At 35.9% G+C, this 13,865-nt stretch overlaps 1 long non-coding RNA gene across 3 annotated transcripts in view; it reads right to left on the reverse strand.

Annotated features, from left to right (window-relative positions):
* Window positions 1–477: 477 nt before the first annotated feature.
* The window catches only part of LOC113459985 (uncharacterized), an 81,538-nt gene continuing 68,150 nt past the window's right edge, over window positions 478–13,865 (reverse strand). For 2 of the 3 annotated variants that reach the window (XR_003381605.2, XR_012583477.1), the window contains one exon: window positions 479–5,178. This is a non-coding gene — a long non-coding RNA (uncharacterized LOC113459985). Of the gene's footprint in view, window positions 5,179–13,865 lie in introns of all 3 variants that reach the window. The other variant, XR_003381604.2, reaches the window with a different exon arrangement.

Consider the following 13,865-nt stretch of genomic DNA (forward strand, 5'->3'; position numbering starts at 1 on the left):
TGCATAATAATACAACGTTATTATCTAGAATAAATTGTACAGTGGACAGAATCTGTTCAAATTATAATTCATAAAAGGCAATAAAATATTATCAAGTCATTTTTCAGAATTTTGAGCAGAAAACAATTTTATTTTTCAGAATTAAAGCAGTTTTTAAATTAAAGAAAAAAAAAACCTAAGGGAATTTTATGGGAGTTCTCACATTAATTGAGAGACATATATCTATGTTGATGTCAATACTAATCTTTGTCGATAGATAGAGACACCAGGATTCATGCAGCCCCCTTTTATTTGTTCATTATGCAGCTCTGTAGGTGGTGAAGTAGCCAATAACAGTGCAGGTTGCCAATCCAGCACTTGGTGATCAAGAACTATTTTTGTCCACATCTTCCATTAAGTGTCAATTGATATACTGATGTATTATATTTAAAATAATAATAATAAATTTTTAAAAAGGCAATTTCACTATTAGGTAGATAAAAACTATGCATTTGGGGAAAATAGATGTATAAGTTTGGCATTTGTATAGGGACCAGTTAATTCATTCAGAGTTTTGAAGCAGTAATTCTATGAAGAGGTTTCATAGTAGTGATTAAGTTTTATGACTGATTGTGATGTAGGTACACAATCAATAGGCACAATATATACTTGATTTTGCATTTTTTACACATCACTTTTGGCTGTAAAATGAGAAGCCAGCTTCATAAAGAAACTATAGCTCTCTAATTGGAACAATGTGTGCAATAGCACCAGTGGCAGGAGGAACAAAAGCCTTTTGGACTAAATCAGAGTAACTCAGCTGAGTAAGTCTGAAAAGCTGTGTGTAAGAAGTTATATATTCCCTCCTTGTATGGAACAATCTTTCTAAGCTTAACAATGTACTACAAAGCATAATTCTTAATCTCAAGAGAAAACTGAATAATAAGGGGAAAAAAATAGAAAGAAATAAAAACCCCCAGAGTAACACAAATTGCTTGACTTTCCTCCATTTATTTTCTTAAGAACTTGGCTTATAAAATAATGGCTTATATGGTTACTGGTACATGCAGCAAAATAGCTCCAACATGGCACAGAAGAAGGTGAAAGACAGGAATTAGTCCGGGGTAATAAACTCCATGGATCATTTCAGAGGTCAATATAAACTGATATATATAGATATACATATGTAATTACACAGACATTCACATTCATGAGGATTTTATTACTTGATAATTCTTGGTGGCTTTGTATCCCCAGCAGGAGTAAGGAAAGTTCCTGGAGCACAGCAATGGGCCTGCAGCCCCTCTCGTTAGCAGCAAATGCAGTGACAGCTGTTCAACCTTGTAAGTGAAAAGCATGAGATGCTCTGCATCCTTCCTTCTTCCTTACCAGAATAGCTCTGTCCTGGATTAAGCCCAAGAATATCTGCAGAAGAAACAGAATTAAACCCTCTCCCAACACCTATAGCTCTACAAAATATTTCCTAGTAACATAACTACAAGCCATGTCATTCAGGACCCGTGATAGATGTGCCACAAAAAGATATTGAGAGTGGTGAGACACTGTCACAGATTACCCAGAGAAATGGGTATGTGGATGCCCAGTTCCTGGAAGTGTTCAAAACAAGGTAGAACAGGACTTTGAACAACCTGATCTTGTGAAAATTGTGTTTGCCCATGGCAGGGGGTTGGAATTAGATGATCTTTAATGTCCCTTCCAACGCAAACCATTCTATGATTTGCAAAGCTTTTGTTTCTGTCACTATGTTCTGTGTTCCTCTGTTATTTGGGAAGAGGGAGTTCATATAATCAGTTACTTTTAGATAATTGTTGTCGGATCTCAGGATCTCAGTCCTGAGGTGCTGAGCCACCGAGACCACCTTGGGGGGCTCGGGAGTCCTGGGATGTTGCCAGAAGTGTCTGGTGGCTGGACTTTGGTCCTACACAGGAGACGACAAGGATGAGGGCTTCACCGGGGTGAATGGTGAAGGGATTAGCTAATTAGAGGGTGAGACACAGGGTTTAGGATTTATGTACAGGGGGGTTTAGAGAAGTAAGATGGAGGAATTGGGGTGTGTCCTGTCCTCCTTCTTCTTCCTCTTCTCCTCCATCTTCTTTGGCCATGGTGGCACTTTTGGATTGGTTATTACTGAAAGTGCACCCAGCAATAGGAATAAATGGTATTGGGGAAAAATGATAAATATTGTACATGTAACAATGGGTATAAAGATACGTGGCTGTCCGGAGGACGGGACAGTGTGCTCATGGCTGACTGCTGAGAAGATCTCTGTTCGGCTGAAGGAAAATCTTTTAGATAAACAATTAATAAACATAAAAACCGAAAGAAGAACTGAAGCCTCTTCTCGTCCCTCGATACGCGGGCTGCCCCAAGGCCACCTCGGGCCTTTCCAGGCCCCTCAAACAGCCGAGATAACCCGACAAATTGTCCTTTCCCCTCCTCTTGTTTTCTTTCTATCTCTGCCTTTCCATGATTCTTCAAAGCTGTTGCATCTTGTTTATTTCATGAGAGTTTACCTGAGAGGAAGAGACACTGATGTTATCTCTAACATACTTGTAGCAAAACAAGTTTCAGTTCTTGTAGATCACTTTCAATCTGTGTGAGCATTGACTGTTGGCTGCTTAACTACAATTTTCCTGGGATAAGTTTTTTTTCCTGAATTTTTTTTTAAATTAAAATCATAGCACTGTGAAATTCAACTGCAGTAAAATTGTCTAACCTGAAATTTACTGGTACTAGAGGAAAACACAATGTGTAACACTGTTGTGCTCCAGCATTTGCATTTGCTGGTTATAGCATTCATGCAGAATTTAAGTTGCCTTCAACAGAATAAGCCTAACTTATTTAGTATGACTAGAAGGGGAGCTGTTAGAATAAGACAAGAGCAGTACAAGCATGTAAAATTCTATTTATCTATGACAGAGCCCAAGGGGCTCTGAGCTGCCTAATAGGAATCCATTCTCTGCCAGTCTTCACTATGAAGAGCTAGAGACCCCTGAAGAAATGTTTATCAATGGTAATTGGACTGCCATGGCTTAGTAGTGTATCATTAATTATATAATTGCATTTGATTAAAAATCCTTACAATAGCAGTTTGCACTTGATCTGGTCTTTTTGATGAAACTAAAAAGAAAATAATAGAAAAAACTTACTGTGCATTAGTAATTGTTAAATTACATTAAGGATTAGGACTGCAATTTGCAGCTACCAGTCTCTTATTCTGTTACAATGCTAGAAAATTTTACAGTTGCAAACAGTCTTAAGTTTGCATTTTGACTTCAGCCCTTTTTGATAATGTTAAACCCTAAATTGTACAAAGAACATCTTGTTGGTTTTAATAGAGAGTTACTTCCAGTCTAACTTCCAAAATTTCTCTGAATAATTACAAGTACTTGTGGGAGAAAGAAAAAAAGAATCTTTTTTAAAAGGGTGGATTTAGCTTATTCGTGAGTGATTTGAAATTTTTCCCCATAACTTTTGGTGTCTCATATAGAGATTGAGAGCAAAGGCAGCTTCTGAGTGTCTGTGTTCGTGTTTGGACAAGACTCTGTGCTTCTTGGAATGCCTGTGCAGAGACAGGAGTTGGACTTGATGACCCTGATGGGTCTTTTCCAGCTGAGCTTATTCTGTTTCTATGTTTCTGTATAATTCTGTTATAGCTACAGAATTTCAGTGCACTCCACCTGCATATAAAACACTCTGAGTCAGGTTCTGCCTGTGACAAATCTCAAAGTCCTTGGGCAGGTGAATGAGCTGCAGCAGTCCGAGGTCAGTTTTTAGCTGCCATGAGATCAGGGAAACAGGACCCTTAAAGGCTGCAGGTGTAACTGAGGAGTCATGAATGCTGGCATGTGACAGCACTCTTTAAACATATTTCTGATCTCTGACCCTGCTCCTCAGTGACAGCACAGTTCAAGAACCCAGGGATGTTTCAGCATGGACAAAGCACACCCAGGCACAGAGTCACTTCTAGCCAATTTCCAAACACACAGGTTTGAAAACTGTGCCAAGGATTAGGGTCTTGTCTCCTTGCCACAAGTATTTCTTCAGCAGGCATTCTTCAGGTAAGGGGTTCTAGGATGAGCACAAAAAGATTCTTTCAGTGTTTAAGTGTTGCTTTAGCAAGATGCAAGAGCCAAAGTAAAGCCAATAACCTTACTAAGTTATTTGGACAGACTGCTCTGGCTATTTGGGTCTCTGCTCCCAACAAGCAGGAGGGCCATATCAGGCTGGGTCTGTAACTCTTCCCTGATGAAGGAAGACTTTGACTGCTTGGTTACTACTAAAAATAGAAACTAAACATCTTCTCTAGATCCAAAGGCGTGTGGCAGAACTCACATGTGCAAAGTTAACCCACATTGCACAGTGATCAGAGGTGACCATACTCAGACTGCTGCCAAGGAAGGGCTTTCCAGCCCCAAGGGCTTTATCATAAGGACTGGCTTGGCCCTTGCCTGTGGTTTGGGACAGCAGAGGAACCACACTAGGGTCCATCTGATTGTATGGTTATGTAGATGATTGTGTCAGCAATACATACATGTCATCACATGTAGTTTATAATATAGATATGTCATTGAAAACTTGGCTTCTGTTCATGTAAGTGTAGAGATGGGACTCAAGCCATGAGTATAAGTCAATTACTACTAACAATGCTGTTATTAGGAAAATGTGTTTGAGACCATCCCTGCACAGGAAAGCACTCTGCCTTGAGAAAATGTAATGTCTTTTAGGGACTGTAAACTAATTGCATAATTTCTTAAAAGAAAGTTTATTAGCAGTAATGTATTACAGATGTAATGGTCAAAAAATATTAATATGGCTCACACAAGTCAGTAAAAGCAATCAGCTTTCAGAATGTTTCACCACATGGTTGTATTTTGAAGCATATACAAAGATAAATCAGGGAGAGTTGATTCTCCATGAGATTATTGTTTTTCTCACAGAGTGACTGATTTTAATAAAGTTAACATTTCAAGAAAACACTCCAAAATGTGCTGTTTGTGTTTGCAGTCCACCAGCCTCCATTCATTTGGCCAGAACCAATTACAAAGAAGATCAGTGCTGCTGTAGAATTCTATTTCATGCCTTATGTTAGAGATTTGTAAAACTGTCCCTTGCTGACTTGGAGATAAGTGGAATAGCGATGAATTCAGCTTCAGGCAAGCTGCTTTTCAAGCAAACCTGTCAGGAGACAGAAAGACAGTTCATAATAATTCATTCTTGTGCTGTGTCTCAAGCGATTAGTGAAGGTATAGGACAGATCTGGAAAACAAATAACATTAACATATCCTTTAAAAAAGCCACAAAAGCCAAATTCCTGCAAAACCCTACAAAAACCCGAACCCAAATAATAAATCACATTTCTCATTTGTTGAGGAACAGAAACCTTGAGATAAGTACAGGAACCATAATTAAGGGATTAATTGTCAGGAATAAAAGGGTCCTTGTCTATAAAGTGCTTTTATGAGAATACAGAATCCAAAGCACAGCAGAGAACTGGATTTAATTCACTGTATTTTTACAAAATGACTGCTCAAGAAAACAGTCTCTGGGGCATCAAGTGTAAATGAACTGTGAACACAGAGATCGCCAGATGGAAAATAATGTCAATATGAACAACCAGAAATATGCAGAATCAGCTTGCAGCAGTGTGCTACAACTAAGCAATTCAGCCACCAAATCATTTTTCCCCTGAGAGCAACAAGCTTTTAATCAGTATCCAAACTGAATTTAGATCTTCCAGTGGAGCGAGGGCTTCCACTTAATTGAAGCAGAAGGACCAGTGCCATGGACAAAATCACAGATGTAGTTGTAACACCACAGCCTTTCTCTGCTTCAGAGAAATGCAGTGGGATATTGTTTCTATTTTTGGAAGAAATGCTAAAGATTTATAGGAGCAAAGTGTGTAACAAAAAGTAAGAGGATAAAGTTAACTTTTTTCTAGATTTATGACAGTATTATGGATTTTGAGCTATTATTACGAGTTTCTGTGAAATGCTAATAAATAACAATGCACGAAAAACACCAAATTACCTCAATAAATGCAGTTCAAAAATATATTTTTTTTCTAATAATTCCTGTGAGATTAATCACCTACAAAGCTAAAGTACTTGAAGCAATTTTTGATATGGGTCTTATTTAACAGTAGGGGAAAAAAAAAGAATCCAAAGAATTTTGAGGCAGAATTTGCTACCCCTACTTGCTCTGAGTAGAAGAGCAAACAACAGGGTAGGAAAAATGTGCCCTTCTGTCTGGTGAATCATTATCTCTCCTTGTCACAGGTTACTGACACTAGCTTACCTTTTTTAAATTTAACTGCTATTTAAAGCTTTTTCTGTTAGGAGCACATTAAAATCCCTCTGTTTGCAATCCAGTGCTGGCTACAGCTGAATGATCTGAGCAAGGTGCAAGGAGCAGGAGTAAGGTGCTGCTGGCCAGAGGAAAAGCCCTTTGGTAAAATATTAATGATACATCATTGTGCATCCTGGCTGAGTCTCAAAGTAACTGTGCTCCTGGCTACTGTGATTCTTTTTCCTCTAGAATGTAGGTAGCAGATAACATAAAGAAGCAAACCCTGACAAACAAGAAAAAAAAAATTCCAGCTATAGTCCAGAGAAGCTGAAGTGAACAGAAGGATGTGTGATACACTTAAAACTGGCTGCTAACAGAGGCAGTGCCTCTTTTGCTGTGCCTCTGATATGAAGGTAGAACTGATGAGGAATAGGGGACAGGGTGGGATTGGTCATGGAGTAAATTTTCCAGGAGGGCAACATGGATCTGATCTGGCCTGAGTTTTTCTCAGCTTTAACACTGGACTGTAACAGATGCAAGTAATTGATCTCTTAATGCTTCATTGAACCCATATCCTCACGCCACTTTCTGTCCGACTGCAAACACTGGGAAGGAGAACACCCATGGAAAATGTCAGTCCTGTCTGCCAAGATAAAAAAAGAGATTAATTTGCTCTGCATTTTGAGCTCAATGCTCCCAGCTCAGCAATCAGGTGCAGTAAGATGGGGCCTAAAGGCTCCAGGCACAGCTGTAAATGGAAAATGTCCTAGATAGGAAAAAGATAAAAATATTACAATAATATTTAGAATATGGAAAGTTTGGAAGAAAATGGTGTAGTAGAGTGCCAACATCCAACAGAGAAATAAATAAAACCAGTGGGTTGGAATAATTACAAGAACTCAGATGCCAGTCTTTATGTCATCAAATGTCTTCTTTTGGTGGTATATATGGCTGCTTTCTAAATAAGGAAGTCCTTTCAAATTGCATTATATTTCAGAATGTAAAAAGCATAAAATTAAAATAGCAAAGAGATATTTAGGGGGAAAATTATAATTTTGCAAATACAGAAAACCCATAAGAAATAATTTACTTCTAATTTATATTAATTTTACTTCTAATAGTTACTTCTTAGGTAATTAGTAACGTGGGTAATAACTTTACAAGAGCTAAATATCTGCAGATATTTGTTTTACACAAATTAGACACATTTGGGGAAGATGAGATTTTTAATACACATTTTTTGGAGATATTTGTTAGAATTCCCTGTCAGAAGATGAAAACATACATATCTCCTCAAAGGGTCCGAACGTTAGATGAATTTAACAATATTAAGAGCTAATAAACTTTGGATGATCAATTCCTAAGAAAGAGTCTGTCTTGGGCCATTTTTAATTCTTGAAGAGGTATTTCATTTTCTTATTTATAGATTTATGCTGGATCTTTTTCTGTCTCCCTGCTTAATTTGTTTTTGATTTCTTATGATACCTTATATGTTTGTACTACTTCTTTCAAGCAGTGGCTTCTAAAAACATTCAACAAATTTATTGCTTGCTCCTGGAAGTAGTGATAACTTATTATAGTATTGTTGTACAAAATACGTGCAAATTTATATTTTATAATTATTATCAATATAATTTAGGGAAAAGCAAGGCAAGTATAAGAAGAATCTCAAATTAATGAGCAAACAAATGGAATATATTTGAAAGTCACTTTATCAGGAGCAAATGAAGGAATGGAAAATATAAAAGGAGGTGTTCACTTACACATTTTTTCTGTCTGGAAAAATAGGGACAGACATCCTGAAAGTCTCCTAGTAATGATAAGGGAAAAGGAATTATAAAGTTGACATAGATCTTTACAATTCTCTAAATCATGATGATGAGTTACAGCTTTTTTTTTATTCCTGAGTGCCAGCCAAATCATAGGAGAATCTGGAACTTTGATTATTGAGGAATTAGGAGAACTAGGAAAACTGACTAAGCAACATTCTCTGGAGCTCTTCAGTGACTCTTTTTGCCCTCTTTTTATTCAGAACCTGAGGAAAGATTGCAGGGAGGGAAGTTGCAGGGTCTTGGCCTCACTCAGGAAATCACAGCAGCACGGAGTCATAGGGGTGACAGGAAATCCAGGAGGGGCTCAGAACTGGGTCAGCAAAAGTTCAGATGGGGCTGCTTAGCGATTGGTACGGATGAGTCTTGGAAATCTCCACAGATGCAGATCACCAAGCCCAAAGATAATTTTCAAAATAATTTCACTCTTAATATTCAAGGATAATATTAAGAGTGAATTTCATACTCTGCTTGCTGACAGAAAGCAGAGCTAGAGGGATATTTTGGATTGCTCATAGTAGCATTCTTTCTAAATTAGATTTAAAAAATAATTGAAAACTTGGTGAAAAAGTTACAGCAGAATGCAACATTGATCATAGTGGTAATTTATCAAAAACATTATAGAAACATGTATAAAGGAGAGCAACAGAGGCAACTCTTGAACTTTAAAGCCACTTAAACACTAAAGGTAGCCTATCCTAAGTGAAAACCAGGACAGTTTACTTAGGAAAGGTAAAAGCAGAAAAGAACAAAATACAGTTAAAATTAGATCCAATCTCAAGAGTTTCAATTAGGAAAGAACAACAAAAAATTGTTCTAGAACAGTTATCACCTGTGAGAGGAAGAGAGAGTTTTCTCAAGGAAGTAAAGATACCAGACATGATATTCACAAGTCTAAAAAGGTTTTTCTTTCTCAGTATTAATAAAAAATACACTTCTAACTTTCAGAAACACTAATAGAAAGTGTTTGTGCCATTTCTGATTTTTTTATAGTAATTAGATACATTCTTTCAGTAGATGAACTTCTCATTTTTTTACTGCAGTTTTTATGACGTGAAGAGAAAGAAAATAAGTTTGGCAGGTTCTTCTCGTGTATTTTCTAGGGAATCCAGAGATCTTATGGAATAGCTATTTTTTTCTCACTCTGCTAATCAGAAAAGCGTCTTAATGTCCTACAAGGTAGCAAAAAACCTGTCTATACCTAAAACTTTCAGAGAGAAATATCCAGTTTATGAATTTCATGGTGTTCAATGTCACTCCTCACTACTGTTGTTAAAGGTCCAATGAATGGTGCAGATGAGATTAGGGATTTTCTGATTTTTTCAATTTTCCCAGAACTGTAAATGGACATTAAAAGTTTTTTTTCTAATGATGTCAGAAGGGATGGTGTATTTGATGTGATCTGATTTTCAGCAAATATAATTGTTGATTTATTTCCATTTCTTTCTTTCATGCTACCTATAAAAAGAGGAAGAGTTTTTTTGGTAGCAATTCCTTGTCTAAAGCTGACTCACACCAACACAGCGGTCAATTCATATGTTGGGTTATTTTCCACTCACACACCTGAGCAAATACCTTCCTTATCTCATAGGGTGTAATGTTCTAGTCTGTAGTTTTTCTTACATTGTTAAATATATTGTTAACAGAAAAACAGATTGAGATTTGTTCAAAAGAGTAAATCTGGAATAAATGCAATGCAATCACTACATTTTGGGATTCCTGCAGTAATGAACTAATGCTTCAAGTATTGAATTTCTAATAGTAATTAATGTTATTTTTATGAATAATTGATTTTAGTAGTAATAAAAAACAGAGAATAAAACTTATTTTCATGTACAGACTATTAAATAAAAGGGAATATTTTAATTATTTTCTAAAATACATATTTACACACACTAAATCATTGTTTTATTTGATTTTCCCTTTAAAAGATAAACCATTGTAAATCAAACTCCAAAAGCCAACAGCTTAATTTAATGTACAAAAACATTACTCTCCTCTGCAAGGGAAAGAGAGCAGCAGCTAAATTCAATTCTGATGTATCCAGTTCTTACCCTTTTGACCATAAGTTCCAGATCCATTTCTCTCTATGAACTAGAAGGGAAAGGAAGGGGTAGGTAGAAGAGGGTGGAAGAGGAGATGAATGGAAAAATGAACGTGGCATGTTGGTTTTCACTTAAAAGAAATTTCAGACTGAAAAATGGAAAAAATTCCAAAATTATCTGATGGCTGGAATGAAATCCTTAACAAAAAAAAAAAAAGAAGAAGATTTTATTAATGCTGCTAGACACAGCCCTGCTGTTTTTATCATGGTTTTGGTTACAGGAGCAGATTCTCTGGCACAAGAGTTCAGTGATGGAGGTTTTTCCAGAGCTGATAGGCCAGGCCAAACCACAACTTGAGACATCTCAGGAAGACACAGAGATGGTTTCTGCGGCTGTGTGTCCTTCCTTGTGGAGCACTGGGGAGGACAAAGAGGAGAGGCTGGGACAGGGCGTGCCTTGCCCAGCCCTGCTGCCTGCGGAATGTTGGAGCCAAGCAAAATCGTTTAGGAGGAGCTCTGCTCCTTCCCATAAAAGTGATAAATAGTGTACACTGATCCAAAAACCTGATCTCCTTTTAGCTCAAGAAAAACCTTACCAAAAAATCCCCAACCCCACACAGATTATTTTCCTAGCGAGTGTGGTCTGAGTGTACATACGAAATTGTAAATGCACAATTATACTACTTTTGGAATGGAAAATTATAAAAAAAGTTTAAATAAGGAAAAAACAGTTATTCTTAGATATGTTCATTGTCCTATGTATGTAAGGTGATGATATTAGATAAAAAATTGTAAACCACCAAAGTCTGTATCCAAAAGAAGATTTATATGAAATAACCCCAAGGTAATGTTTTTCTAAAAAGAAAAGTAAATTATTTCCCAACCTTTAAATGCTTTACATTCCACCTCTTGATTTTGCAATCACACCAGCTTTGTTAGTACTTTTTTTGCATTAGATTACTTGATGTTTTTAAGGGAGTTGGAGGCCTGAAAGGTGAAATAGCTGCAACAGATTTTATAGAAGAAACAAGCCAGTTATTTTTGTAAATTACATGTGTCCATTGCATCTTACAGTGGAAGATGATTCACAGTCCTGTTCCATGGACATCTAAAGCTAAATCCAGAGTATAATCAAACATATAATAGAACCAAACCTTGCAAATGATGTTAAATTAAAACAAAATGTGCTATAAATACATAAAATAAGCATGGTTCATTTTCAGTATTTAACAAAAGTATCCCAAAAATTGCATTAGGCAAGTTCTTTGCTTCATTAAATTTCAGTCTAAGAAAAAGAATGTTGTCTTCATTCATGCATAGGGTTTGAAATACTTGTAAGTTACATAAGCACTAAACTGATTTTTTTCATAATACAAGGTTGTTTTGTATCTCAGTTGAGATTTATAGGCAAAAAAAAAAGGTGAAATCCCTAGATTTATAGTTTTCAATAAGTCCAAACATTTTATCACTGAGGCCTAAAACTACCATAAATATCCTGGGAGGTTTCAAGAAAATGAAATAATATCTTATGGACACTACCATTGGAATTTTTTTTATTCAAAACTGATTAGGTAATCTACAAAAAACTGATATCAAAGAGAAAAGTGGAAGCAAAACCACAGAAAAGGCCACTGGATCTGTGTGAAGTCTCCCAAATTTTGAGATAAATGGTTAAAAAGGGAGGTGGCTGCAATTTTTCAGTATTTTTGGGTGACCTTTCAATCCTGCACAACAGCAATTTCTTGCAATATTTGAAAATTCAAAGAGTGATCATGAGGCTTGAATTATAGATTTTTATTACCATAAGTTTTGCACAGTCATATTATTGGCAAGTAAATAAAAGCTATGTGCAGGTTTTTCAACATATGGGAATACACTGTTTTGGCCTTTCTGCTTTGTTTCAGTAGCATTTGTAGGAAGTTATTTTAGGAATTTACTGGATTTAAATTATAGCAACTGTGCTAATTTGCTTTGTGTCTTAATGCATTATAGAGACATTATCCATGCTGGTTGCAGAGAGTGAATTAATGAAAGCAGATAGCCAAGAAGGGTAATGAAATCTTATAAAGAAAAGGTTTTTGCTAGCACAATAATAATTCCATACTCAAAATCCTACTTGAAATTTATTGGATAATATACTTCACTTTTACTAATGCTAACATATATGATACTTATTTCATTGAAGTACTTTGATGAATTAATACATTGGTTTAGATTTAAAAAACTATAACAAGTGTAATACATGCATGTATTATACCTTTAATGCATCTTTAAAATGTGTGTATTTCTCCCTTGAAATTTTCATCTTCAACATCTTAATATATGTCAGAACAACCTGTGACAGCATAAAAATTTTAGTTTTTCTGAATCAAATGAAGTGGGAATTATTTCCGTAATAAAACACTTGGCTCAAGATAATAAGTGAATTCCTTTAAGGTGTAATTCATTGTGGTCTGCATAGATGTACTGAAACCACCAGAATGTAATGTCATACAGGCTGGAAGCTGAATACAAGACATTTCTGAATACCTGAATTTTTTATGGTAGAAATACCTGGTTTTATGACTAGATCAGCTAAAGCTTTTAGAAAGTTTGTAGTATCATGAATAATCACGGCAAGGATAAATTAGTGACTTCATTAGTGTTGATAATGAGCTGCTCAATATGTACATGGCTGTACAGTTTATTAAGAGTCTTTTAAAAATTCAGTCTTTATTATGTTTTGTAATTGTAGTATAGTATTATATACCTAAACTAATATGAAAGCCTAGAAGAGTTTTGGAAATTCTTTGACATTTAGCAATATGCATATACATTCAACTCCTGAAAAATTGAAAAAAACTCTCACTCTAAAACAAGAAATCCAAATCAGTCCTTACACAATCACCCATACTTTCCTCATAAATCTGTTTCCTAGGTAACAAGTATATCATAGAGCTAAATTACAATGTAGAAGGGAGCAACAACCTGCGGCATCTTTGTGTTAAATTTTTTAACAAAGGTTTCTGCACCAAGGGTAGTGCAGTGCAATATGCATAGGTGAGTGACATTTAAAATTACTGTCTTAAACATTAATATTTCTTCTTGTTGTCCTTATTCATTTTGGTTTAGAGTACTTTTTGGTTTAGAACACCACTAATTTTGGTGCAGTATGAAAAATGCATATTGTAGTTGTTTCCTATTATACTGAATGCCACAGAGTTTCAAATTTAGGGTCTGTGCCTTACTTGTTGATGGAAATTCTAGAGTGACAATAGAAAGGAAAAGTGGAGAAATGTTTTCATGAATGGAAAAGGGAGTCATCATAGGACTCGTCTCATCTACCTTTGATCCCATAAAAATCATATGCCGGGGAATTACTTTCTTGTGAGATTAAAAAAAAAACAAACAAATAAATGGAAACTGGGGTGATCTCCATGAGATGCTTTACTATAGAGCACTGAAAAGCAGCAAACTGCATGCATACTCCCAGGTACACATATCCCATTCAAGAAAAGAAGCTAGGTACTAAAGGCTCCTAAAGAGCTACCAGTGCTGTAAACAAAGATATAAATTAATCATAACTCACTCTTGAAAGTGAGCATTTCCAAAATTTTTGGAAAGCTGAAAGATAGTTAATTGTCACAGATTGCTTGACACCTTCATGCCTAAGCTCCTCATCTTTAAGTTCAGGATTCTTATTTCCGTGAATTATCTGAAATTTA

This window comes from Zonotrichia albicollis, chromosome 1 (assembly GCF_047830755.1).
Source record: "Zonotrichia albicollis isolate bZonAlb1 chromosome 1, bZonAlb1.hap1, whole genome shotgun sequence".
NCBI lineage: Eukaryota > Metazoa > Chordata > Aves > Passeriformes > Passerellidae > Zonotrichia > Zonotrichia albicollis.